This window comes from Triturus cristatus, unplaced genomic scaffold, assembly GCF_964204655.1.
Source record: "Triturus cristatus unplaced genomic scaffold, aTriCri1.1 SCAFFOLD_291, whole genome shotgun sequence".
In the NCBI taxonomy this organism is placed as follows: Eukaryota; Metazoa; Chordata; class Amphibia; order Caudata; family Salamandridae; genus Triturus; species Triturus cristatus.
Window position 1 is genome coordinate 215572 of NW_028188092.1, and position 26478 is coordinate 242049.

The 26478-nt window shown below is 48.9% G+C and overlaps 1 pseudogene; it reads left to right on the forward strand.

The window, feature by feature from the left end:
* LOC146769595 (vomeronasal type-2 receptor 26-like) overlaps positions 1-26478 on the forward strand; it is a 140159-nt pseudogene that overhangs the window by 93771 nt on the left and 19910 nt on the right.

The window sequence follows — 26478 nt, forward strand, 5'->3', positions numbered from 1 at the left end:
TAACTCGCAACACAACCTCTGTGATCTGATGAAGAATGATGGGGGAGCGGGGTCTGTGGGGGAACCCGATTTTAACTCTCTCAGGAACCCTTGTAGGGTGGGAAGATTGAGTGGCGGGAATTCTTCCAGCAGAATCTGTACTTTCGGGATTGCAATGTCAGTTGATGAAAGAGTTTGATGATCTATGATTTGAGGAAAGGACTTGTAAATAGTTTGTATTTTTTCAGAAAACAATTCTGCTATTTGATTGCACCAATGTTGGACATTGTCAAAGGTGGTAGGGGGCTCGGGGTGTGAGAAGGGATTTGGCAATCTTAAATATTTCACGTGGGGAGCTTGCAGCTAATGTGATTTTTTTTTGGTACTAGAGAGCTTGGGTATTTTTTTTTTGGTTTTATAGATTTTAATAGCTTCTCTTTATTTGGCTTTCCTGGAAGCGGAAAAGTCCTTCCGCCAGCTTCTTTCATATTTTTTACATAGCTGTTTTAGTTCTCGCAGTTTCTGGGAATACCAGGGATTTTTTTTGCCTAACACTTTTTCTGAAATCTCTTTCCTTGAGAGGACTCGATTAAGTGATGACTCAAGCCAATTATTGAAATTGTCGTTTGCAACAACAGGGTTTGAGTGAGATATTGGAATAGTGTCTTTTAGATTACTTATCCAGGAATCCAAGGGAGCTTAGACCATTTGCGAGCCAGTTTAGTGGTTCTGCAGCTCGTGAAATGGAGTCAGGTAATAGCCAAGTGAAAGGAAGTAGAAAGTGGTCTGACCAAGGTAGAGGGACAGACTTAAAAGGTTACATATATTTGAAAAAATAGGATCAAGCAAGTGTCCTTTCGTGTGGGTGGGACCATCCACTTTTTGAGTGAGTTGGAATGTTGACAGTTCATCTGTAAGTTCCAACATGGATGAGGATTGGGCATCATCGAAGTGCATGTTAAAATCTCCCAGAATTGTGAAGTTGGGGGAAGAACTGGCAGGGTTTGCTGCAAGATCGGGAAGGTCTTTGTTAAAATGACCGAGGGGGCCTGGGGGTGGTAAACTAAGATCCCTGAACAGGTGTAAGTGGGTGATAGGCTGATTACAAAGTTCATACTTTCACAGTCAGGAATAGGATTTATCGCACCCCGGCATATAAAATCACCTTCATGGATTATAGCTAAGCCGCCTCCACGGCCTAGATTTCGGTCAAGCCTCGGAATTACATAATTCGGACGAAGGGCTTGAACAATGGCAGAGTCTGTCTCTTTATTTAACCATGTCTGTGTTAAAAATAAAACATCTGGGTTCCTCTCTTCTAGGAACAGTAAGTTTCAGTAGAGTGTTTAGGAAGTGAGCAGCAATTAAGTAAAAGCATTGTGATCTGTTTTTTGTTGGGGGTGTCTACAGGGGGTTGAAGAGTGGGATGAAGTTTAAAACTACAGTGTGTGCATTGCGTGCTGGTGCTGCCTAGCTACATAGTGTGAGCACACTTACTTCCCACTTCTCTTCTAAGATGGTGGAGTTGCTCCGTATTATAGGAGTGCCTCTCCCTCACATAACTGTCACGGGGTCCAGCCCCTGGCCCCGATTGGGTACGGACGGGCGCAGATGGGCTCGCCTTAGGCGTGCCGAAGCGCCCGCTACGTGCGTCCGCTGCACGGTCGCGTCATCGTCAATTTTATGGAGCCGAGTGTTCGCGTCAGCGTCAAAGACTAGTGCGCTGACTTGCCAAACGTTTGCATAACCCCCACGCCCCCCCCACCCCCCCCCGGAGCTATAACACAGCTCTTACGTACAGTGCACAAAATACAATTATAAAAATAATCTCTAAAACATTTGTTAAAAACTGTCTTGGATATTTAAATCATGAAGTTTCCTTTGGACAAAGTGGATTCTGCCCTGTCACCACTTGCAAATGGCAGAAAAAGCCAAGTGCCCCATATTCGTAAGGACCAGCCCAGCGCTGTTCCCACTGTGGAAAGGGTTGAAGATATAACTCTGTAAACAATACAGCAGCAACCCACTGGCCAGTTACCGCTCCTATCACTTGTTGACTGCATCTTGCTGCTGACCTTATAGAGGGCTCTGCTGCTATTTTGCCTCCACAAGCACACGTGCATGAATGCACGCCTCTCTGCACCCCTCTCATGGTAGCCCTGATTTATTATTTATGTGATGTGTCTAAGACGGGGAAGGGTTTTCGGAGGGCGCTGCATGAGGGGGATCTGCAACAAACCACCGAGTTAACACATTGTCAAAACTACCACTGACTCCACTAGCTAATCACAGGTCAGAAGATCTGCAAGACCTCAGTGTGTTAACTCCTAGCATGAAGCATCTGAAACACACGTACACAGAAGCAAGCAGGAGGGGCTGGATCACAACAGAACAGTGCACCACAAATCCTACCAAATGCTCCACCACACTCAAAATACTTTGTATCATATTTGTGCCTAACAAAAAAAAATAACAAAATGTGTCCTTGTGTAGCGCAACTGCTGCTCATGCAAAGCGCTCTGATACCTGAAACCTTCTGGTCAATTTTGCACTACATAAAACTCCTGGAGAAAGAAAAAAAAAGTAGGAGAGTCCTGATTTTATACAAAGTTTAACAGACCATGTAGAAGAATAACACAGAATGCTCTTCAAGCAGACCCTCAGCTGTAAATCAATCAATCAATCAATCAATCAATCAATCAATCTAGGGTTGGTTAAGCACAACTACTTACCCGTCAGGGTCTCCAGGTGATGGGGGAAGTGGGGAGCAGATTTGTTTAAGTGCTGGGTTCATTCAAAGAGGTCCTTCCATGACTGGGGGTAGCATGGGAGTTGGAGGGATACGGTGTGGGTCTATGGGATGGTGACCAGGGTGAACTGTGTGTGTGGAAGGGGAAGCACTGTTCAGATCTGCTGGTCCGGCATTGTGGGGGGCCTTGTAAGTGTGGGTGAGGAGTTTGAAGGTTATTCGTCTGTATGCCAGGAGCCAGTGGAGTTTGTGGAGTTGTTGATTGATGTGACTATGCCGGGGGAGGTTGAGAAACAGTCTGGCTGTGTGTTTCTGGCCATTCTGGAGCTTGCAGAGGTTTTTCTGGGTAACGCTGGTGTATAGTGCATTGCCTTAGTCAAGTCTGCTGCTGATTAGCACGTGAGTGACGGTCTTTCTGGATTCGGTGGGGAGCCATTTGAAGGTTTTTTACAGCAGGCGGAGGGTATCTAAACAGGCCTAGGCTACTGAGTTGATCTGGTGGTCCATAGTGAGTGATGCGTCTAGCATGATGCCAAGGTTTTGCGCATGGTCCGTCGGGGAGGGGGAGTTCCTAGCACAGAGGGCCACCATGTATCGTTCTATGTGGAGGGGGTGGTTCTTCTTGTTTGTGTTGTCTGTGTTGAGCGTAAGGCAGCTGTTCTTCAACCAAGAGGTGACAGCTTTCATCCATGCTTGGAAGTCGTGCCTGGTGACTTTAGGTTCATTTGTGAGGGAGAAGATAAGCTGTGTATCATCGGCATAGGAGACGATGTTGAGTCCCTATCACACTTGATTCATACTTAAGGCCCTAATTACTGCTAAGACGCAGGTAAACAAAATAATAATGGCATGATTTTTCCAGAGACTTAGCAACAAAAGAAAGTGGCATGCTCTGACTAGACACATAACTTAAGGACGTGACCGTAGCAGGTGACACAAAGTTCTCTGCAAACAAATGCGACCACAGCCGATGCCTGAAACCCTGCAGTGGAGGAGCAGTGCACACAGGGCCGGACTGGGAACCAAAACCGGCCCTGACAAAGTGCTCGGCCGCCCCCCCTCCACCCCCGGGGGGTTGGGGGTGCGGCCAAACTCTTTGACAGGGCCGGTTTTCGGCCGATTTTGTTACAGGGCCGATAGCTTCAAAAACGGCTCTGTAACAAAAACGGCCCCCAGAGGCCCAAAACCAGCCCCCACCCATGTGGCGCACCGGGGAATTGCCCGGTGCCCGCTACGGCCAGTCCGGCCCTGAGTGAACCCCAGGGGATCGATGCTGGTGCCTCAATCAGGAGCCTCATAGCTCTGATGGGCTCTCCCCACCATCCGGGGTGGCAGACCAGCAAGGGGCAATTTAACCTCTCCCCAAACCTGCCACCCAGAAGGGCTAACAGTGCTTTCTCTTCTCTTTTCTCATATTCAGTGAATGGCTTGAAGTTTGGGGTAAACACTGACATCCTTTAAAGTCTATAACAGTTTCCTTCAGGTGATAAGATTTTGCTGCTGAATGTGTGTGTGTGGATGGATCCTGGGCCTTCACATATTTATAAAGCCATCATTCCAAACAGCTTCTCAATGATTCCATTTCAAGAAATCTCTGATTCCTGCCCAATGACCATTGTTCTGCTAATCTTCTGCCTGATTGGAAACAGACATACTGGCATGTTTTAACTTTCACATCCCATATTTGTGCATATTAATGCTGCTTCTCAAAGATGGGTTTGTTCAGTTAAATAAAACATAAACAAACTTAATGAACCCTGTTCATACTTTGAGATTTGCAATGTTTCCTCTGTCTTGTGCTTTGGAGATTCTTAGCTTTCAGCTCAGACTTTACATCTAATCTTCCTCATTTATTCCCTCTTTCCTCACAGATTCCTCGCTCGGTCTGCAGTGAGAGCTGCCCCCTGGGCCCTAAGCTAAGATTTTACATATAATCTTCTTCCTATCTTTTATTCCCTCTTTCTTCACAGATTCCTCGCTCTGTCTGCAGTGAGAGCTGCCCCCCTGGGCCGGCAGCTCAGACTTTACATCCAATCTCCTTTATTCCCTCTCTCCTCACAGATTCCTCGCTCTGCAGTGAGAGGTGCCCCCTGGGCCCTTAACTAAGTCTTTACATCTAATCTCCATTATTCCCTCTTTCTTCACAGATTCCTCGCTCTGTCTGCAGTGAGAGCTGCCTCCCTGGGCCCTAAGCTAAGATTTTACATATAATCTTCTTCCTATCTTTTATTCCCTCTTCCTTCACAGATTCCTCGCTCTGTCTGCAGTGAGAGCTGCCCCCCTGGGCCCTTATCCCAGACTTTACATCTAATCTCCTTTATTCCCTCTTTCCTCACAGATTCCTCGCTCTGTCTGCAGTGAGAGCTGCCCCCCCTGGGCACCGAAAGGCTCCAATCGAAGGGAGGCCCATCTGCTGCTTCGACTGTGTGCCATGTGCCGAAGGGGAGTTTTCAAACAGGACTGGTGAGTGAACACCTTATAGTTCTTTCAGACCAGAGACCAATTGTGCAATGTACACATTTGAGCGGATGTTGATCATGAGAATTAATTGTTTGAAACTTGAAAGAACATTTCAAAGATGCCTGGCACATTGGAAGGAACACGTGGATTTATGAATTTAGCTGTTGCAATTCTCAGCAAATGGACTTGGTAGTTTGTACTTTGTTAGCTCTTGTGTCAATATGATTAATTAGCGGCTTAAGTTGGGCTGGTGTCACAGGAACTTGCAGGTCAGATTACCGATAAGACATATATCAAATGACATAAATATTGTGGCCTAATTATCACTTATAACTGCTTGTGGGTGTAGACTGTGTAGGATTAACTGCGATGGACATTTCTTTGTAAGCGATGTCTCAGATACAACATTAGGGCGACAATAGTCCGTGCCACACCCGCGCAGTCGATCTGAAGCCCTCTCAGAGGCATCTCATTCGAGAGAAGGGACAGGAGTGGACTGATTATCCCTTGTGATTGTTGACATGTATAGTTAGCTGTTTCACTGTTGGCTTATGGGGCCTTCTTATGTTTGTTGCCGCAGACTAAAGACAAATGTGCCCTCACTGACACCAGTCATCGCTCGAACACCACATCCTGGTAGATCCTTCTCAGCAGAGGTTCCCTTTGCTTCCAGATCCTCAGTGAATAAGTTCTCTGCTCTCTGTCACTTGGCCTCCTCTGCCTGCTTAAGCCCTCTTTGTGCTTTGCCACCTGGTGCACTCAAGAGACGTTTTTAATATCGTCTGCTGAAGGTAACGCTGCTTGTTCCATCGTTGCTCCTTTCTCTCCATCATCTCTCTGTACCTGATTCTCCAGTCACTTGAGTGCCCCTTTGTTCTTGTCTTCAGCTCTTCCATCTTCAATCATCAACTCCCTCTTAAAGAACTTTATTTCGCATGTTCTGGCCAATGATAACACTTAGGGGTCGATTCCGATCACGGTCGGGTCTGCCCCCAAAGAGCCGCTCGTAGGCATACCTTCCGAACGACACGTTCCGGCAGCCGGTACATCCGGGCGAGGAAGAACGATGCGCAAATGTGTCCAAAACCCGTACGAGCTGTACACTCCCATTCCAGCCACAGATCCCGTACGAGCCGGATCTGGAAAGGCTGAAACAAGTCACACGGAGTCAAAACAACAGTAGTTTCCGGGAGGGCAAGTACGATGCGTACTTCCTACGTGCCAAACGCGGAAGAACAGTATATCAAATTTGATTCATGCCACAACACGATCCACTGCTACGAGACGGACCAACTCACAATGCCGACGAGATGAACCAACGATCCACGGCTATGAGACGGAGCAATTCACAACACCGACGAGACGAACCAACGATCCACGCCAATGAGACGAACCAACCATGAATCCGATCATCCAGGTCATACCTGTACTGTACGTCAATGACCGGATCAACAACAGGAATCGACACGTACGTCGTAGAAGGTAAGTCAGACACCCACCACACAAACAAACATCACAAACCACCTAAATGCAACACAAACATAGGGGGTGGAAATCCCTCACCACCAGCATTGCCCAAGCCATAGGGGTTGGATATCATTCACGACCAGTACTCTCTACTCATAGGAGGGGATAGCTACCACTACCAGCAGTCCCTACTCATAGGGGGGATACCTACCACTTCCAGAACTCCCAACTCATAGGGGGGATACCTACCACTACCAGCAGTAACCACTCATAGGGGGGAAACCTACCACTACCAGTACTCCCTACTCATCGGGGGGATACCAACCACTACCAGCAGTAACAACTCATAGGGGGGATGCCTACCACTACCAGTACTTCCTACTCATAGGGGGGATACCTACCACTACCAGCAGTAACAACTCATAGGGGGGATACCTACCACAACCAGCAGTACCCACTCATAGGGGAGGATGCCTACCACTACCAGTACTCCCTACTCATCGGGGGGATACCAACCAGTACCAGCAGTAACTACTCATAGGGGGGATTCCTACCACTGCCGGTACTTCCTACTCATAGGGGGATACCTACCAGTACCAGCAGTAACCACTCATGGGGGGATGCCTACCACTACCAGTACTCCCTACTCATAGGGGGGATGCCTACCACTACCAGCAGGAACCACTCATAGGGGGGAAGCCTACCACTACCAGTACTCCCTAATCATAGGGGGGGGATACCTACCACTACCAGCAGTAACCACTCATAGGGGAGATTCCTACCGCTGCCAGTACTCCCTACTCATAGGGGGATACCTACCAGTACCAGCAGTAACCACTCATGGGGGGATGCCTACCACTACCAGTACTCCCTACTCATAGGGGGGGTACCTACCTTTACCAGCAGTAATCACTCATAGGGGGGGATACCAACCACTACCAGCAGTAACCACTCATAAGGGGGAAGCCTACCACTACCAGTACTCCCTACTCATAGGGGGGATACCTACCACTACCAGCAGTAACAACTCATAGGGGGGATGCCTACCACTACCAGTATTCCCTAGTCATAGGGGGATACCTACAACTACCAGCAGTAATCACTCATAGGGGGGATTCCTACCACTACCAGCAGTAATCACTCATAGGGGGGATGCCTACCACTACCAGCAGTAATCACTCATAGGGGGGATACTTACACTACCAGCAGTAGCCACTCATAGGGAGGATGCCTACCACTACCAGTATTCCCTACTCATAGGGGGGATACCTACCACTACCAGCAGTAATCACTCATTGGGGGGATACCAACCACTACCAGCAGTAACCACTCATTGGGGGGAAACCTACCACTACCAGTACTCCCTACTCATAGAGGGGGATACCTACCACTACCAGCAGTAACAACTCATAGGGGGGATGCCTACCACTACCAGCAGTAATCACTCATAGGGGGGATATTTCCGCTACTAGCAGTAGCCACTCATAGGGGGGATACCTACCACTACCAGTACTCCTGACCCATGGGAGGGGATACCTTCCAGTACCAGTACTCCTCACTCATTGGCGTTGCCGGACAAACACACCACCCCTACCATCACATCAAGATTGTATATTGTGTGTCAACTGCCTGCAAGTGAAGGACACATTTAGGAAATGCGAAATAACATAAAGTTGACCTATGGATACATAAAGTAAATATGTAATCACCCAAGTAAATATCAAAAATATGTTTTATTTTTAATCACTATATTTCTGGGGTACGTATGAAGTTAATTTTTCCAGTGAACAAAATACAAAATCAAGAGCATTTTTAACAGTAGATAGTACAATGTATTTGATAAGACTGAGTAGTTGTTAGACAAAGTTCCAGTCCATTGCTGCTCTTTTCTGATGCAGGCACTCATTCATTCATTCTATACCAGGACTGTGAACACACTAATAATTCACTTGCTGCCGCAATCAATAGTACAAAGGATGAATGATGCATTGTTTTCAAGTTGAACATACCCTGTATATTGAAATAGTTACAACTCAGAAGACAGCTACATTGATGAGGTTAAAACTGTCATGGCTGACGAAATTCGCATCTACGCGCGTTTCGGCGTTATGCCTTCATCAGGTAGCCAAGTAGTGGAGCAAACCTAAAGGATATTATAAATAAGGCATACTTAGTAAATGACATATATGGGGTCCTACTATTAATCTCTGATCCCACAAGAGTGAGGACATCATTCTAAAACAATCTTGAAGTGATCAGTTGTAGATGAGGAGAAAAACGAAAAGAAGAAACGCAATAGCCAACATTAGATGCAAGTGATAGCTCTCGTATGTAGGAAGGTGGAATCTGACTATATGGTTGCCCCCACTTTTTTCCTGGTGTTTTGCTGGTTTATGACTTAGTTGGACTGGGATCCTGCTATTCAGGGCCCCAGTCTATCTGCTTTCTCTGTAAAATGGTTTCCATGTACATTAGGTACATATCTAATTGGATTCTGGAGTGCCTTATAAGCCCCTAGTATATGGGATACTATGTACCTAGGGCATAGGTACCACAGAGGCCTACCAGGGACTGAAGCATTTATTATGCCACCCCTGGGAAGCACTCCAAAATGGCACCACAGGTCTGCTACTGCAGCCTGGATAAGGGTGTGCTTGCACCCCTTACAGTGGTATAGGCTACCTATATCACTACCATTGAACACACATATAAAACCTATAAGTCACTCCTATGGCAGGCCTTAACAATCCTGAAGGCAGAGTGCTTGGTTTTTATGTAAGAGGGTGCCCCTGCATAAGCAGAGCCCCTCTGCAGCATTCGGAGTACCTCCTCTGATGCTGTTTGTGGTGCAGCATGACCAAATACTCTTAAGTACATTATAACCTTTCGGTACATGCTAACTTTGGGATTGCTGCAAGGAAACATGTCGTGTTTGGTGTCAAACGCTTTGGAATACTACCCCCGCCAGTTCTGGTGGCGGGGGTAGCATTCCAACCTTCTAGAGTAAGAGACATGTTCACACTGGTCTTACCCGGTAGGACTTTCTTGAGCCCTGGCATCACAAAATGGATGCCTCTGCCACAGACACGGATCTGGCCTCTTGCTACTGATCGAAACTCCGGCAGGGGAGGCCTGGACAATAGGTTTCCTCTCCCAGGGAGGTGTAACCACCTCCCCAGACAGGCAGATGTGTATTGGGGCTGGACGGGAGCACTCTCTGGTGCTTTGAAGTCTTGCACTGGGGGCACACTTGGTGCCCCTGTGCATAGTCCAGTTCAAACCGGTTGCAGGGGCTACCTGCCCCTGCTCTGGCGTGAAACTGGACAAAGGAAATGGGTGTAACCACCCCTCTTTCCAAACTCTCCCATAGGTGGGTCCCTAGAGTATGTCCAATCCCCAAACTTAGTATAAGAATGGGCACCCAGTCCTTGCGACTTTAGATTACCCTGGATGAAACTCTGAAATATATATCCTGGACCTTCGATGTTCTACTTTGACTAGAAGACTGAAGAAATCTCCCTTGGGGTCAAGGAGTGACTCCCCTGCTTGGCATGCACCAAAGAAGCAACTGACTGGTCTGCATCACTGAAGCTCCCACCGGACGCTGAAGACTTTGCATCACCAGAGGTGGATTTCCAGACTTCCCCGAGGCTACCCTGAGTCCACAGCAAAGCTGAGGCCCGTGGCTATTGTGGGTGATGTGGAACTGTGACCTCTGAACACCGTGAACTTTTGCAGCAACACTATCTTCTGGATCTTCTTCAAAGTTGTGCTTTGGGCTCCGAGTAGCCCCAGCGTTGAGCACCTTCTGCACTGAAAATTGCTGGCCTCCACTCCACGAGTGATCCGTGGGCCAGTTTCAAGTGTGACCGCTTGAGGCTCCTTCGCGATCGCTAGCCCGTTGGCTAGTAGGTCCCCATGAAGGCAACTCCTCTTCTAATTGGGCTTTCCTAGTTGCTCCAGATGTGCCCCGACTTTCTCTTGCCAGGTGAGTCCCGCAGACCTTGCTGGTCTGCTCCGCAGTCCTTTCTCTGAATTCCAGTGACTTGCTGTTGCCAAGGCTTGTTGGGTCCAATCTGGTTGTCGATACTGCAGCACTCGACAGACTTTGTGGGACAGCTTGAATCCAGCTCCTGGTTGTCATTGGCACCTTCTGGACCTTGTGGCTGAAGAGTCAAGACACCCATCAACTCACCTGAAGCACCCGACATCTGTGGGCATTGGTCCATCCTGTCCTCGGTCACTGGCTAGTGACCCAGACTCTGTCCCCTCTGCTTTCAGGTTCCTTCCATCCCAGATTCAGGCTTGAATCTCTTTGGACACTTCTCCTCTTCACGGCAGCAGCAGTTCTTCGCCTCCATTGGGCTTGAGCTGTCGGCTAAAGTCCAGTAGTGTGATGCTGTGGGGCTCGCCGTCGGCCCTTGGAGATGTCTCCATTGGGCTTGAGCTGTTGGCACATGTCCCTTAGTGTGATGCTATGGAGCTCGCCATCGTCCTTGGAGATGCCTCCATTGGGCTTGAGCTGTCGGCTCAAGTCCCGTAGTGTGATGCTGTGGAGCTCGCCGTCGTCCTTGGAGATGCCTCCATTGGGCTTGAGCTGTCTCTAAAGTCCCGTAGTGTGATGCTGTGGGGCTCGTCGTCGGCCCTTGGAGATGCCTCCATTGGGCTTGAGCTCTCGGCTAAAGTCCCGTAGTGTGATGCTGTGGAGCTCGCCGTCGTCCTTGGAGATGCAGCGTGGCCTCCATTGGGCTTGAGCTCTCGGCTAAAGTCCGATAGTGTGATGCTGTGGAGCTCGCCGTCGTCCTTGGAGATGCCTTCATTGGGCTTGAGCTGTCGGCACAAGTCCCGTAGTGTGATGCTGTGGAGCTCGCCGTCATCCTTGGAGATGCCTCCATTGAGCTTGAGCTCTCGGCTAAAGTCCCGTAGTGTGATGCTGTGGAGCTCGCCGTCAACCTTGGAGATGTCTCCATTGAGCTGGAGCTCTCGGCTAAAGTCCCGTAGTGTGATGCAGTGGAGCTCGCCGTCGTTCTTGGAGATGCCTCCATTGGGCTTGAGCTGTCGGCACAAGTCCCGTAGTGTGATGCTGTGGAGCTCGCCGTCGTCCTCGAAGATGCCTCCATTGGGCTTGAGCTGTCGGCACAAGTCCTGTAGTGTGATGCTGTGGAGCTCTCCGTCGTCCTTGGAGATTCCTCCATGGGGCTTGAGCTGTCGGCACAAGTCCCGTAGTGTGATGCTGTGGAGCTCGCCGTTGTCCTTGGAGATGCCTCCATCGGGCTTGAGCTGTCGGCACAAGTCCCGTAGTGTGATGCTGTGGAGCTCGCCGTCGTCCTTGGAGATGCCTGCATTGGGCTTAAGCTGTCGGCACAAGTCCCGTAGTGTGATGCTGTGGAGCCTGCCGTCGACCCTTAGAGATGCCTCCATTGGGCTTAAGCTGTCGGCACAAGTCCCGTAGTGTGATGCTGTGGAGCTCGCCGTTGTCCTTGGAGATGCCTCCATTGGGCTTGAGCTTTCTGCTTAAATCCCGTAGTGTGATGCTGTGGAGCTCACCGTCGTCCTTCGAGATGCCTCCATTGGGCTTGAGCTGTCGGCACAAGTCCCGTAGTGTGATGCTGTGGAGCTCACCATCGTCCTTGGAGATTCCTCCATTGGGCTTGAGCTGTCAGCACTAGTCCCGTAGTGTGATGCTGTGGAGCTCGCCGTCTTCCTTGAAGATGCCTCCATTGGGCTTGAGCTCTCGGCTAAAGTCCCGTAGTGTGATGCTGTGAAACTCGTCGTCGTCCTAGGAGATGCCTCCATTGAGCTTGAGCTCTCGGCTAAAGTCCCGTATCTAACGTGCTGGTCCTCCGTCTGGTCCTACTTGTGCGCTGCAGATATGCGCGCATCAAATAGCGGGGAGACCGACAGCGGGAAAACGGCCTCATATATGTAAGTTGGAGAGTAGGTGCCGCCACAAATGAACAAGGGCGGAACTGGAAAGCCCAACACCGGCTTGGGAATCACTCAAACTCTATAGGCTCCGGAGCGGGGGAGCCCCTGATGATACGAAAATATGAGTGCATCTACGTCGGCCATGTTGTGCCGAGGATACAGCATTGCTACACTTCATCAATGCTTGTTTTACCCACGTGTATGGGCCCAAAACGTAATCAAGAGTGTCCGCATGAATGAATGCAAGCACCTTTCATTCTGTCGCATATGGGACTACAGTGCATAAAATTTTATAAAAAACGGAAAAGAGTTCTATGTGCCTGGGCGTCCACTCGAAAAAGTGCACTAAATCTTCCTATTAATATAAAGAATAAGATGAAGTAGGACTCTAAGATGGGTAGTGGCGAAAATGAAAAAGCGGAAAAGAGTTTAAATTGCCTGGATGTGCTCTCAAAAAAGTTTACCAAAACTTAAAATTAATATAAAGACAAGGGTGAGGTAAAACAGTAAGCTGTGTGCTGGCAACCTCAAAAGGGACTGTGGCCATATTAATATATCAGCATGCTCTATGGCGTAATACAGGTACGGATGGACATTAGTAGGGCGACAGCTCAATTAATTATTGTTGTATCGGATCACGTGGTCCCATGGGATTTCGCTTTTCAATCCCTTTCTGTAGGTATCCAAAGTAAAAATCCAATACACTTCTCTGCGTTTGCGTATTTCAGTACTTCGATTACCTGTACTAATTCGGATTTTTTCAAGGATTAGCCCGTTAATGTCGTTGGAGGTATGTTGGACTTCCATATAATGTTTGACTAAAGGAGCATTGACCTTATTGGGCCGGATAGCTGACCTATGTTCTGTCGAACGTGTGGCCACTGTCCTCGAGGTTTCACCCACATAGCTCTGGTTGCAAGGGCATACAATTACGTATATGATGTTTGAGGTTTTACAATTGGTCAGACTGTTCAGATCAATTTTGGTTGCATTAAAAGTGTAGGTACTAGTTTGAATAGCAAATTGGCATGCAGCACAATTCATATATTTATGGTTCCTAACCCGGGGTTTGTTGCCCAGTGCTGATAGTTGTTTTGACTCCTTCTGGTGATTGATCTTTAAGATTCTTGTTTTTACTGTGCTCAAAAGGGGTTTCGGTATGTGATTTTATCTGTCTCTATTGGCATTTAAGATCTTCCAATTGGAATTTACGATGTTTTGAATGTTTTCGTTCATCGTGGAATGCCGTGTTACAAATACCAATCTCGGACTGGGTATTGTGATGCGCTGTGAGAGTAAGTGGCGCCTGTTGTGATACCGTGCTCGCACTAGCCTTCTGGGGTATCCCACAGGCCAAAAATATTTCTTTCATTTCCATGGCTCTGGTGTCAAAATCCTCAAGTTTGGTGGAATTTCTGCGCAGGAACTGCCCAAATGGAATGCTGGTTTTGTGTGACTGGGGGTGAAAACGTTTGAAATGCAACAGTGTGTTGCGAGCCGTGGGTTTTGTATAAAGATCCACCTCAAGATGGTCAATATTGTTTTTGATGACAATATCTAAAACTCCTACTTTATTCTTGCTGGAATTTGCTGTAAAAAAGATTTTATTGTCACAGAGGTTTAGCCAAGATACAAAGTTAGGGTTATCCTGTTCACCTGCAGTCCAGATAAAGAAGACATCGTCTATGTATCATGACCAATTATTGACTGATTCACTGAAGGGCGCTATCTCGTTATCAATGAATTTGGATTCCCACAGAGCCATATAAATATTGGCTACCGTGGGGGCACAAGATGCCCCCATGCTTACTCCCTTGGTTTGTTTGTAGAGAGATCCATGGAACTCAAAGGTGTTTTCTTGGGAAATGATGCTGAGACATTCCACAATGAATGTTCTAGGACAATCAATATCAAAGGTGTCCATGAACCATGTCACAGCTTCCACAGCCTCCCTTTTGGGGGATGTTGCTGTAGAGAGCCTCGATGTCCATGGTAACCATGGTGTGGGTCATAGGATTGAATTGTAGGTTTTACTTTTTATTTATAATATCTCGAGTATCCCATATGTAGGATGGTATTCTGGGGACTTAGGGTCTCAGTATGGTGTCTACGTATTTGGAAAGTGGCTCAGTGACAGAACCAATCGTAGTTACAATTGGTCTATATGGCGGGTTGGTACTGTTTTTATGAATTTTGGGAATACCATAAATTGCCGCCATACTAGGTTTCTCAATATCCACGTAGTCCCATTCTTGATCACTGATCTGATTCAATCTAAGTGCATGAGTGGTGATATCAAGCACTAACGTTTGGACCCTTTTGGGAGGGTCAATTTTATTCGGTGTGTAGTGTTGTGTGTTCTGGAGCATAGCCTCCATATTGTGGACATATTGAGCGGTGTCAATGAGGACTGTGCCCCCACCCTTGTCACAACTTTTGATAGTCACTATTTGTCTTGTGTGAGATCTTTGAGAGCTGTGTGTTCTTCACGAGATGTGTTGTAACTAGGTGTGGGGATATATCTCATGGCTGCTGTTAGTTTATTAAAAACAACATGCTCAAAGATCTCTATCTCTGGACCTACTTGTTCCAAAGTGGGGAGAAAGGTGGACATGGGTATAAGTCCTGACCTGTTTGTGTGGGATTGGACATCATTATCTTGTCTTTCAAAGAAGGCACGCAGACAGATTTTACGAAAAAAGATGATAAGATCTTGAAAAAGTTCAAATGTATTCACTTTTGAATGAGGGACAAAAGATAACCCTTTGGTCAGCAGGGATTCTGTGAACGAATCTAATCTTTGACTACCAAGATTTAAAATGGGTATTTCGTCTAATCTCGCCAATACTGGCAATGTCGTGTTACCAGATGCTGGTTCTCGTTCTGGTATTGGATCTGCTCTTGTTGGAAGTAAGTTGGAGTTTGTTGGTATTGCTGGTTCTAAGACTGTTGGCGGTTTCCTCTGAACCTGGGTTGATATGTCATACACCAACGTGTGCGTTTTGTCCCGCGCCTGGCTAAAAAAGGACTCTGATCTGTCAACTGCCTGCAACTATGACACTGAAAGAGAACACATAACGTCCTCCCATCATTGATGTGACCAAAAGGTGAATGTGATGGTAACAGTGTTATAATGAGGTCTAAACACCCCCTCACTACAGTTACCAAAAGGTGATTATGGTGTTCAATAATCCAGCACATCATGAACATCATGGTAAAGGGGTCTAAAAACACCATCACTACAGTGTCGAAAAGCTCAGTGTGGTCACAAATTCAGCTGCCACTTCAACACACCAGGCATCATACCTGTCACGTACACAACAAGCAATGTAGTGACAAAGTAGTGGTTGTGTTCCAAACACACACAGATCTGTTGATGGATAGTTTGTTGGGTGTCACAAATGTACACTCAGCGATGTGCAGACAACCATTGCCCATGGGGGCTGACAATGCTCCTGTGGGCAATCAGACCATGTAACGCACGGATACATGCACACAGAACATACCCCATAGCCTCTGGCAATTGCACGGAATGACACACTGCCATGAGGTGGCTCCACTCCTGTGGAAGGTCAGGTGTGCAAAAAGTAGTCTGTGTAGGGCCCTGTCATGTCTGCCTAAATTGTGGTTAGTGAGCCAACAACTGCAGCACACTGAAAGCTCAGGTCACATCAGACTGTGTACAGGAGGGTATGCACATACTCAATTAACATATATGGCAATTTGCACTGATGCCACAGATGACTTGGTCACCATGTTTAGCAAAAACCTGCATGTCCAGTGAAGAAGTGCCCACTGTTCCAAGAACTGACTTTGTGCACAAGTGTGTGCACAACATAGGTGCAACAGTGCAAGCCACAGATGTGACACAGCAGAGGAATTGTGAGGCTCCCTGTGCCAAATTGTGCGGATCATGACACACTCTAATTGCAGCAAAGGATTACATGGACACATACTGTAATAGGACTCAGATACCAGGGACCACATGGAGTCCATCACAATTGAAAGACAACCAATAGCTACATTACAAGTATCACAACTGCAACTCAGGATGCACATGAACAACATGATGTGCAGCAGATGAAAAACAACATTGAAATGAAATGAGCATTTGCTTTATTCAGCTTCAAATCATTGATGTGGTGAAAACAAAGAGAACATAAAGTCCCGTGGCCAGTCCATTAATATTGTCCATTAGGTGTGCCACACAAATGAGTGCCCCACATTGCTTGCCTGCACTGCTACAGCCACAGGACATCTCCCCTTGGAGGGGCATTAATAGGGTCAGGCCAGGCACCGCAGGGACCGGATAAGGGGATAGCAGAATGGGGCATGTGAGGGGTGGTGGGTGCACGATTGTCAGTGACAATTGCAGTGGGGGTGTCTGACACAGTGGGCACTGTCACCACAGCAGTGCCCAAGTCAGACGGGGTGGAGGGGGTCTCCACAGTAGTGCCAATGTCAAAGGTAGGGTCTTCGGGCAAAGGTGAAGTGGGCAGGACAGGTAAAGGGGACACTGATTCCCCAGCAGTCGCAGGAACTGGCTGAGGGTGTGAAGTGGGGGGTGAAGTGCATGTGGAAGGGGAGATGGCCTAATCAATTTGGGATTGGTGTATCTGTGTGGGGGGAACCTGGGGCAGGGTGTGGTGGGGGAACTGTAGGAGTGGTGGGCTTGGGACTGGAGGACGGAGACTGTGTTGTGGTGGTGCATGAATGGGGAGGGGTCTGGCTCCTCCTGTTCCTAAGGGATTTGCGGATGGGGGCCTCAGTGTCCTTGAACCTGGGGGAGGGTGTCCGTGTAGCAGGTGAACTCCCCTCTGTGCGTAGTGACCAGCTCTACCCCTTGTGAGTGCGATCAGATGGAGCTGTGGAGAAGAATCCAAGGTCACATAGGAAGAGTTGCTGGGAAGTGGGTGTTTCAGGTGAGGCAAGGAAAGGGGCTTTGGAGGGAGAGGTATCTGAGGACTGTGGAGTGGTTGTGGATGCTTGTCTGTGTGTCTGTGCCTTATCCCCTGTGTGTGTGCTGTCAGTCCCTGGAGTGTGGGTGCTTGTGCGTCGTGATTTTGTATTGCGTTGCTGTGTGCTGCTTGGGTCTGATGATGTGCTTGCCGGTGCCTGAGTGAGCGTGCTCCGGGTAGGTAGGGTAATGGGCATTGTGGATGTGGCCGATGTGGAAAGTGTGAGGGACTGTTGGAGGAGAGACACTGCTGCTGTCAGCGAGGAGGCCATGGACTGAATGGTCCGCTGTTGGGCAGACATGTGTGATGAAATGCCCTCCATGAAGTACACCAATTGTGTCAACAGACCAGTGTGAGCGTGGAGGACACTCAGCATTGATATCTGCCTCACATGGATCTGCTTACTCAGGTCCACAGACTCCACACTCAGGGCAGCAGGGGAGACAGCGGCAGGGGGTGCGGTGCCTGGACTGAAGGAGACATGCTCCCTAACACAGTAGCCTCCACGGACGTCACGGATGGGAGCAGGTGGAGCCAGTGGTGGTGGTGGTGACAGACGTGCTAGCTGTTGATTTGGGGCTGCTGACACCCGCCTCCGCAAGGGAGTCATCACTGGTACTGGTTGCGTCCTCAGCTGAGGTGGTTCTAGCTTAGTGTTCCTCAGTGTGGCTCCCCTCACCCTCCGTGCCACTGGGTCCCCCCAGCTCCTCCTCAGAAGTCACAGTCTGGCTCTGCCACTCCTCCTGGTCCATGGAGCTGTCTCGTCCTGTAGTCTTTGATGCTGCTGCAAACAATGAAGAAAAACATGTTCACATTTGTGACCTGTATTGAGTGGACACATGACTGTAATCGCAGCACATCACAGAGCAGGTCTCGGCATCATCTGATAAGCATAGCAAAACATGACTGACACATATGTGAAGCAGCCACTTGTCATCCTGCCAAGCAAATATGCCTCAAGTACCCATCCTGGGCATGGACACATCCGTCTGGTGCATGTATGATGTCACTAAGTACATGTGCAAACATGCCGCACAAAGGGCCACATCTCAGATCTGCAAGGATTGTGAGTGTAATGCCTCACTATGCACATATCACATCTCTCTCCAGTGACTCTGTTCATGTGTCCGGAAATGGGATGTCCAAAGTCACTGTTACCATGATGGATTTAATTCCAATCCCAGACACCATGATGGCCTCATGTCATGATAGTCAATGCTACAACGGAGTGCGTGCAGGACAACAGACATCGCTGCAGTATCCTGATTTGCAGGTGGCACAGCATACCACAGGCCTGTCTGGCCAATTACTCTGTACTGTCTCCTGTTACCGGGGCAGAAAACAGCTGTGTGAAGTGTGTCACACCAATGCAGGCACTGCTAACTCTGTAGCTCTCAAGTACACATGTACAGCCCCTGCTACCGACATCACAACCAATCAAATGATCACAAGGTATCCACATGAGACCTTTGAGTTTGTGCTAACACAAATTAGTAAACATGGACACATCTCAACCTGTCGGGCATAAAGTGAAGCAGCTTGCACTGTAATTTTACATCCACAATCAAGTAATTACACCTCAATGTTTTGCCCCATGCACTGCTACACCAGCCACTTATCATAAGGCTAGCCGTTACGAAGTAAAAGAAGCCATGCCAGTCCACAATGACACAGATGCCGACACCCCATTGCACATGTCAGGATGCTCACATTGTTTGCTGACAGCCAGGATTGGGAGGTACAAGTGTCACATCTGTGCAGAGTTGGCATACCTGTCCTGGTTCATGGGCAACAGGTGATGACCAGTCACAGTAGGCATGTGGCTATGCATCTGTCATACATGGAAGGAAGTTGTTTACCGTGGTTACATTGTTCTAATATGGATTTACACGTGATTAGTTGTATATTACATGCTGGTTACTTAGACGAACCGTCAGATTGCAATTTCTGCGTTAAAATTTATAGCATTAGGGAGGACGGTGCATTCTAAACAATTGTTTGGAAACTTGAAGGTCCGGGGGAAAGTGAGATGAATCACATCTTGGTCTAGTGGTAGGATGTGATGCATTATGGGGCACGGAGTACACAGCGAGGTGGTGGGAGATGATTGGTCAGTTACGAGAGGCGGGGTAACAACACTTGAGTTTAAATGCAATGGAAGTGGAGAACGGGTTGGCACACCATTTTATCTTTGGAATTGTTTGAAATTGGATTCAAGAAGGAAGTAGCAACGAAGGTATGTGAACTGATGGGTGTGAGGTGGGGGTTGAGGTTATGGGTAATTAATTTAGAGATTAGATGGGCATTTCTTAGTATTGTGGGGGAGTAAGTACGGGGACATAAGGGCGAAAGGGTTGAGAGCTGTGTACAAAGTTCATGAAGCGGGAACCTTCAGGGCTGTGTGTTTAGAGGGAAAGCGCAGGCTATACAAAGCCCGAAATGCATTGGGTAATCCATGAGTTGCATCTGAGAATGTTTTACGTTTATGCACGTGCCCAGGAAAAGGCATATGAAGCTGCTGAATCTGTAATTGTCTCATGTGGGTGAATCAAAACAGCAAGAAAATAAATGAAGTTGGATTAACGTTCTGGAATACACTTTTCAAGTGTATTCGAATTTGGGAAAATTGATGGCAAAGAAGGTGTAAAATGTACACGTTAAGCTGTGCGTCTGGTGTAGGAGTGGGACTTTGCTCCATCTGTTGTTTGTATGCATCTGTCACAACCATGAGATTCCATCACCAGATGCACCAACATTCGCATCACATCATGCATGTGTGTCTGCTAAATACCTCTGACACAAATGATGCCCCAGATCAGAATTTAAAATACCTTTGAAAACCCACCTTTTTCCCTAAAAGCAACTTGCTCTTCCGGAACCCCGATCTCCTCCCCCCCCCCTCCCCTCCCTTACCCCCCTCCCTTCCCGGCCCTCTGACCTGTAGAGGTAGGGTTCTTAGCGCTGGGATACCTCCGGGTGACTACGCGCTCTATAACATTTTTTAATAATAATAATAATTTGTATTGCACACACAGAGTCCATGTCAGACACCTGTCTATGTGCAGACACATGTCATGAAGCACAGAACGAGGCACCTGTAGCAGATGCTGGCCCTGACATTATCCGTGGACAACAGAAAGGACACGCAGCACTAGTGACACTACCCAGAGACGCCAAAAGGCCGACACCCAGTCAGCAGATGAGAATGGGTATCCAGCAAATGTGTCCACATTAGTGTTGTCTCAGAAGACACACAAACTGTGGGAGTGTTAGGAGACTGAGGGAGTGCAAACAGCATGTTAGCCATAGTTCACCAAAGAGGAATGAACGTACCCCCTCCTTGCTGCTGTCTGGCCTTCAACTGCCCACCCAGGTCAGGGAAGACCACTGCCAAAATCCTCAGCATGTGGGGGGTCAGTGTCCATCCTCCGCCCCGTCTGCGTGGAGATGACAGCTTCAGTTTCAGCTGTACCCTGGTGATCCTCCTGCTCCAGCCACGGAGGTCCTGCCACCTCTTCTGACAGTTGTGGCGGTGGCACTTAAAGACCCCCACTGATCGGACCGCACGTACAATGGTCTTCCAGATTTCCTGTTTTTGATGAGCATCAACCTGCAAGGGTGACAATGTGAGGCACCATCACTATACATGCAACATGTTTGTACATTACCCATTTGACCATACATGTTGTCATCACAAGGGGTATGCTGTACACAGTTGGAGCCACCATGCTCGTGGGCATTGGTCCTGTGTGCAAGCCGGCATCAATGAACTGGAAACAGACACACACGAAAAACAATGCGCACACTGGCATCACTGCACCTGTACAGTAATTGTATCCACAAAGTTTGAGAGTTACAAATACTCTGTGGAAGAGGTGTGGCGTAGCGGTCAGGGTGCCTGCCTCTGGTCTACGGGGTTCATGGTTCGATCGCCGGCGGCGGGTTAGCCCAGCACCATGTGACTCTGGGCAATAGCTCGCTTAATCTTCCCGACGGCCCCCAGCTCCGGGACACCACTTCAGAGGTAGCTGTGCGCTTTACAAATACTGGTATTTCATTTCATTTATTCATTTATTTCATTGCTGAACACAATGCCAGTCGTGCTAGTCAGACTCCATGCACAATTTGGAAGACAGTGGACTGCGCACTCACCTGCTCCCCTGGATTCCCATACAGCTTGCTGTACTGTGGAAGGAGACTGTCCAGCAGGGCCTGGTTCTCCTCCTCGGTGAAGGCTGGGGCTCTCTCTACAGTACGTGCCATTCTTGAAGCCAGAGGATGCAGAGACAGGAGCAGTGGTGTGAGAAGTTGGCCTGATATATGCTGTCCACTAGTTCTGGTGGGCACCTTGTATCAGTCCAAACAACCCCTTATGGTGATAGGTTAAAGACAACCTTTATTGAAAGCTATCCTAGTGGTAGCTATGGAGAGCAGCCTTCAGGCTAAGTCTTGAAGGAATGTAAAGCAGCTTGTTTTACCAGTCTATAATCTCTTGAATGGTCAAATGAAAGGACAACCACACCAGGTATATATTCAAAATATATGTATTTAGGTTAAAACACACCCCTCAAGTCTCTTTATGAGACTGGAGTTCGAAGTACTTTGTTTACAAGTTAGCAATTATCAGTAATAACACAAATACATGTTTGGGCCCTAGGGGCGTAGAGAACCATATACCAAAAAAGTGGTATAAGAACCACGACTGGGATAGACACAAGGCCTAGAGCCTGTAGAATCCCTGGGACCTCAAGGAACCACCCAAGGTAGTGATACAGGGGACCCAAGGGGACTGTATGCAGTGTGTAAACACAACCACGGGTCCCCGTTAGCTTCTATGGGCAATGTCGCGGTTGGAATTTTAAAGATATGGGACACTTAGAATCGAGTCAGGATCAAACCCTTTTGCACTTAAGAAGTTCTAAGGCTAGCACCCACGGGAGCACCGGAGTACTCGACTTACCTCACCCAGGAAGCCGGGTGCATAGGTGACTTTTGGTGTCGGGTCGCGTCGTCGATTCCAATGGAAGCGTGCAAAGAACTGCTGCTGCCGTGAAGAGTAGAAGTGTCCAAAGATATCCAAGCCTGGATCTAGGATGGAAGGAACCTGAAAGCAGAGGGGACAGAGTCTGGGTCACTAGCCAGTGACCAGGGGCAGGATGGACCAATGCCCACAGATGTCGGGTGCTTCAGGAGAGTGGATGGGTGTCTTGACTCTTCAGCCACGAGGTCCAGGAGGCGTTGATGAAGTCCACGAGCCGGATTCGAGCTGACTCACGAAGTCTGCCAAGTGCTGCGGTGTCGGAGACCAGTATGGACCCAACAGTCACAGGAATTCAGAGAAAGGACTGCGTTGTAGACCAGCAAGGTCTGAGGGACTCACCCAGCGAGGGTAAGTCAGGGCATGTCTGGAACAACCAGGAAGCCCAATTAGAAAAGGAGTTGCCTTCGTGGGAACCTGCTAGCCATTGAGCTAGTGATCGTGATGGAGCCTCGAGCGGTCACACTTGAAGCTGGCTAACGGGTCACTCGTGGAATGGAAGCCAACAATCGTCGGTGCAGGAGGTGCTCAAGGCTGGGGCTACTCAGAGCCCAAAGCACAACTTCAAGGAGGACCAGGAAGATAGTGTTGCTGCAAAAGTTCACGATTTCCAGGGGTCACGGTTCCACGTCACCCACAATAGCCATGGGCCTGAGCTTTGCTGTGGACTCAGGGTAGCCTCGGGTAAGTCTGGAAATCTACCTCTGGTGATGCCAAGACATTGGCGTCTTGCGGGAGCTTCAGCGATGCAGACAGGCCAGTTGCTTCTTTGGTGCTTGCCAAGCAGGGGAGTCACTCCTTGACCCCAAGGGAGATTTCTTCAGTCTTCTAGTCAAAGTAGAACATCGAAGGTCCAGGATATATGTTTCAGAGTTTCGTCCAGTGTAATCTAAAGTCCTAGAGACAGGATTCCTATACCAAGTTTAGGAGATGGACTAATTCTAAGGCCCCACCTATGGGTGGGCTTGGAAAGAGGGGCGGTTACACCCATTTCCATTGTCCAGTTCCGCGCCAGAGCAGGGGCAGGTAGCCCCTGCAACCGGTTTGAACTGGACTATGCACAGGGACACCAAGTGTGCCCCCAGTGCAGGACTTCAAAGCACCAGAGAGTGCTCCCGCCCAGCCCCAATACACATCTGCCTGTCTGGGGAAGTGGTTACACCTCCCTGCGACAGGAAACCTGCGAGGAATTCTTCTTGCAGGTGAGGCCTCCGTTGAGTAGTCCGGAGCCTCTAGGTTTACAGTGAGGACTGCGGACTGGGCATCATGAACCTTTCGCTGGATCCGTGTGGGCCGCTGCAGCTAAGAGAGAGCTGCCGACGCTGAGTGCCCACCTGAATCTGAACCCCTGAACCGTTCGCTGGACCCGTGTGGGCCGCCGCAGCTAAGAGAGAGCTACCACCCCTGAGTGCCTGCACCCTTGCCAACGTTTGCATCATCGTGGCTCATCCTGTGGGCCGCCGCAGCAAAGAGAGAGCTGCTGCCGCTGAGTGCCCGCACCCTTGGCCACTTTGTCTCATCGTGATTTCTCCTGTGGGCCACCGCAGCTTAAGAGAGAGCTGCTGCCGCTGAGTGCCCCCACCCTTTGCCACTGGGCATCATTGTGATTCCTCCTGTGGGCCGCTACAGCTAAGAGAGAGCTGCTGCCGCTGAGTGCCCACACCCCTTTCCATTTGCATCATCGTATTTTGTCCTGTGGGCCGCAGCAGCTAAAATAGAGCTGTGGCCGCTGAGTGGCCGCACCTTTGTCAGTTTTGCATCATTGGAATTTGTCCTGTGGGCCGCTCCAGCTAAGAGAGAGCTGCTGCCGCTGTGAACCCACCACGGAGCTGCACCACGAGAGTCATCGCCACCACCAGCCCAGGCCGCCGCAGCCACGTGCTGCTGCCGCTGAAAGCCCGCCTGTCCCCAAGTGCCCAAACCATTGTGGGTGCACGCTACGGACCTCTGCAGCCATGACTTGTGGTCACTGGGAGTCCGCATGTCACCGTCTCCGCTTCTTCAAGAAACTGCGTGCTGTGTCCCCTTTTACTGAAAGGTATCTGGTGCACAACAGGTTGCGTAGGCTCCGGCCTTGAACTCAGTCAGTGTCCCTATTGGGTAGCGTGAATTGTAGTTGTTGAAACGCTTTGAGAATTTCGAGTTAACCGGTTAGATAACGATCAGATTTTCCTATACCTACCTGAGTTGTGTCCTTTTGTGGTGTCGTTATTACCATGTTGTGCGTGGTCATAAATGATTCATACACTGCCTCTGAGATAGGCCTAACTGCTCCGCTCCGCTCCGCCAACCATGCTCTCGCCACCATCCGCCGCATCCGCCGCACCATCGCCGGAGGAAGATTCTTCTCACACCTCGCTGCCAAAACCTGGAACTCTCTACCACTCCAGCTACGCCACACCCAGGACCTCCTAACTTTCAGGAAACGCCTCAAAACATGGCTCATCGACCAGTAGCATCCCCTCTCCCCAGCGCCTTGAGAACCTAACGGGTGAGTAGTGCGCATTATAAGTATACTGATTGATTGATTGATTGAACTGCTCGTACCGCGTTACCACAGGGTTGAGCAGGGGTTGTCAAAGGGGGTAGCCCACTTGCCCTGACTTAGGAAGAAGGGTCCCTATTTGGATATTGGCGCTAGCCATGGCCAACTAGAGACCCCCATTTCTAACATGCATTTTTGATCCACGTACAATAACTGGAAAACACCACTGGTGAGTGTAGACCAAAGCACGGCCACAATTTTTTTAAAGTATTGTTCGGTTGGTTGTCTTAGTATTGAATTTTTGATAGCAGCCATGAGTACTGCTAGTAGAGAAAGGCCAACGTCCAATGTTTCGGAGGATCTCACCTTTGAGGAGGAAAGATTAGATACCTATACTGCCAGACAGCTGAAGTCATTTTGTAAGCAATTTGCAGTCCCCGTGATAGGTCTTTCTAGGAAAGTACCAGAAGGCGCTCAAGGCCTGGTGGGAAGCGAGAGAGTCCGCTGGGGATGAGGAAGAGAATGCTGGAGGGCAGCCGGATGGTGCAGTGGTGGGGGGTGGGGATAGAACACCCTCCAATCCAGGTACTAGTGTATCCCAAAGGACCCTGTTAGAAATGGGGGTCTCTAGTTGGCACAGGTATACACTTGCGACAAGCAGGGACTCTCAATTCCAAGTCAGAGTAAGGGGATCACCCTTTCAAAAACCCCTGCTCACCCTTTAGGTAGTGTGGCGCAAGCAGTCAAGACTATTCTCAGGGCGTCATAGGTTAAGCATTTGTGAACACATACAGTAATACAATGACACACCACAAATGGACACCAGTCAAGGTTATATCAAAAATAGGTTTCTTTATATAAGGCTTAGCACAAGACCAGAATAATGATTACAATGACCACAGTATTATTTTAAAGTTCAATGTTCTTGTAAAAAAGGCTTAAAATGCAAAAATAGGCTTCTTTTACTCAATTCTGCTTCTTTTTAGGCTTTGTACGGTTCGTACCTGGGTGTGCGACTCGTCCGTATCAAAAACAAAGAAAGTACGAGTCAAACAATCGGTGCGGACTCCGGGGTCCGTGACGCGTACGCTGCTGTGCGAACAGAGCAAAGTACCTTAAGTTCGTGGGGTCCGCGACGGACAGTGCGGGACAAGTTGATGGGTCCGGGTCGTAGTTCGGCAGCGTATTCGGTCTGGTCGGGTCACGGCGTCGGTACGCGGCGTTGGTACGGGACCTTCAGGGATACGTGCGGATGGCCCGGATCAGCTTGCAGAGTCCGTGGCGTTCGGCGTTCGAGCCGTACCTTCGGTGCGGATAGGCGACGACACTTCTAGGCGCCGTACAGCGTACGGGGAGGATCAGCGTACTGCGGCTTCTCGGCTCTGAGCACGGCACGGAGCAGTACGTTAGCAGC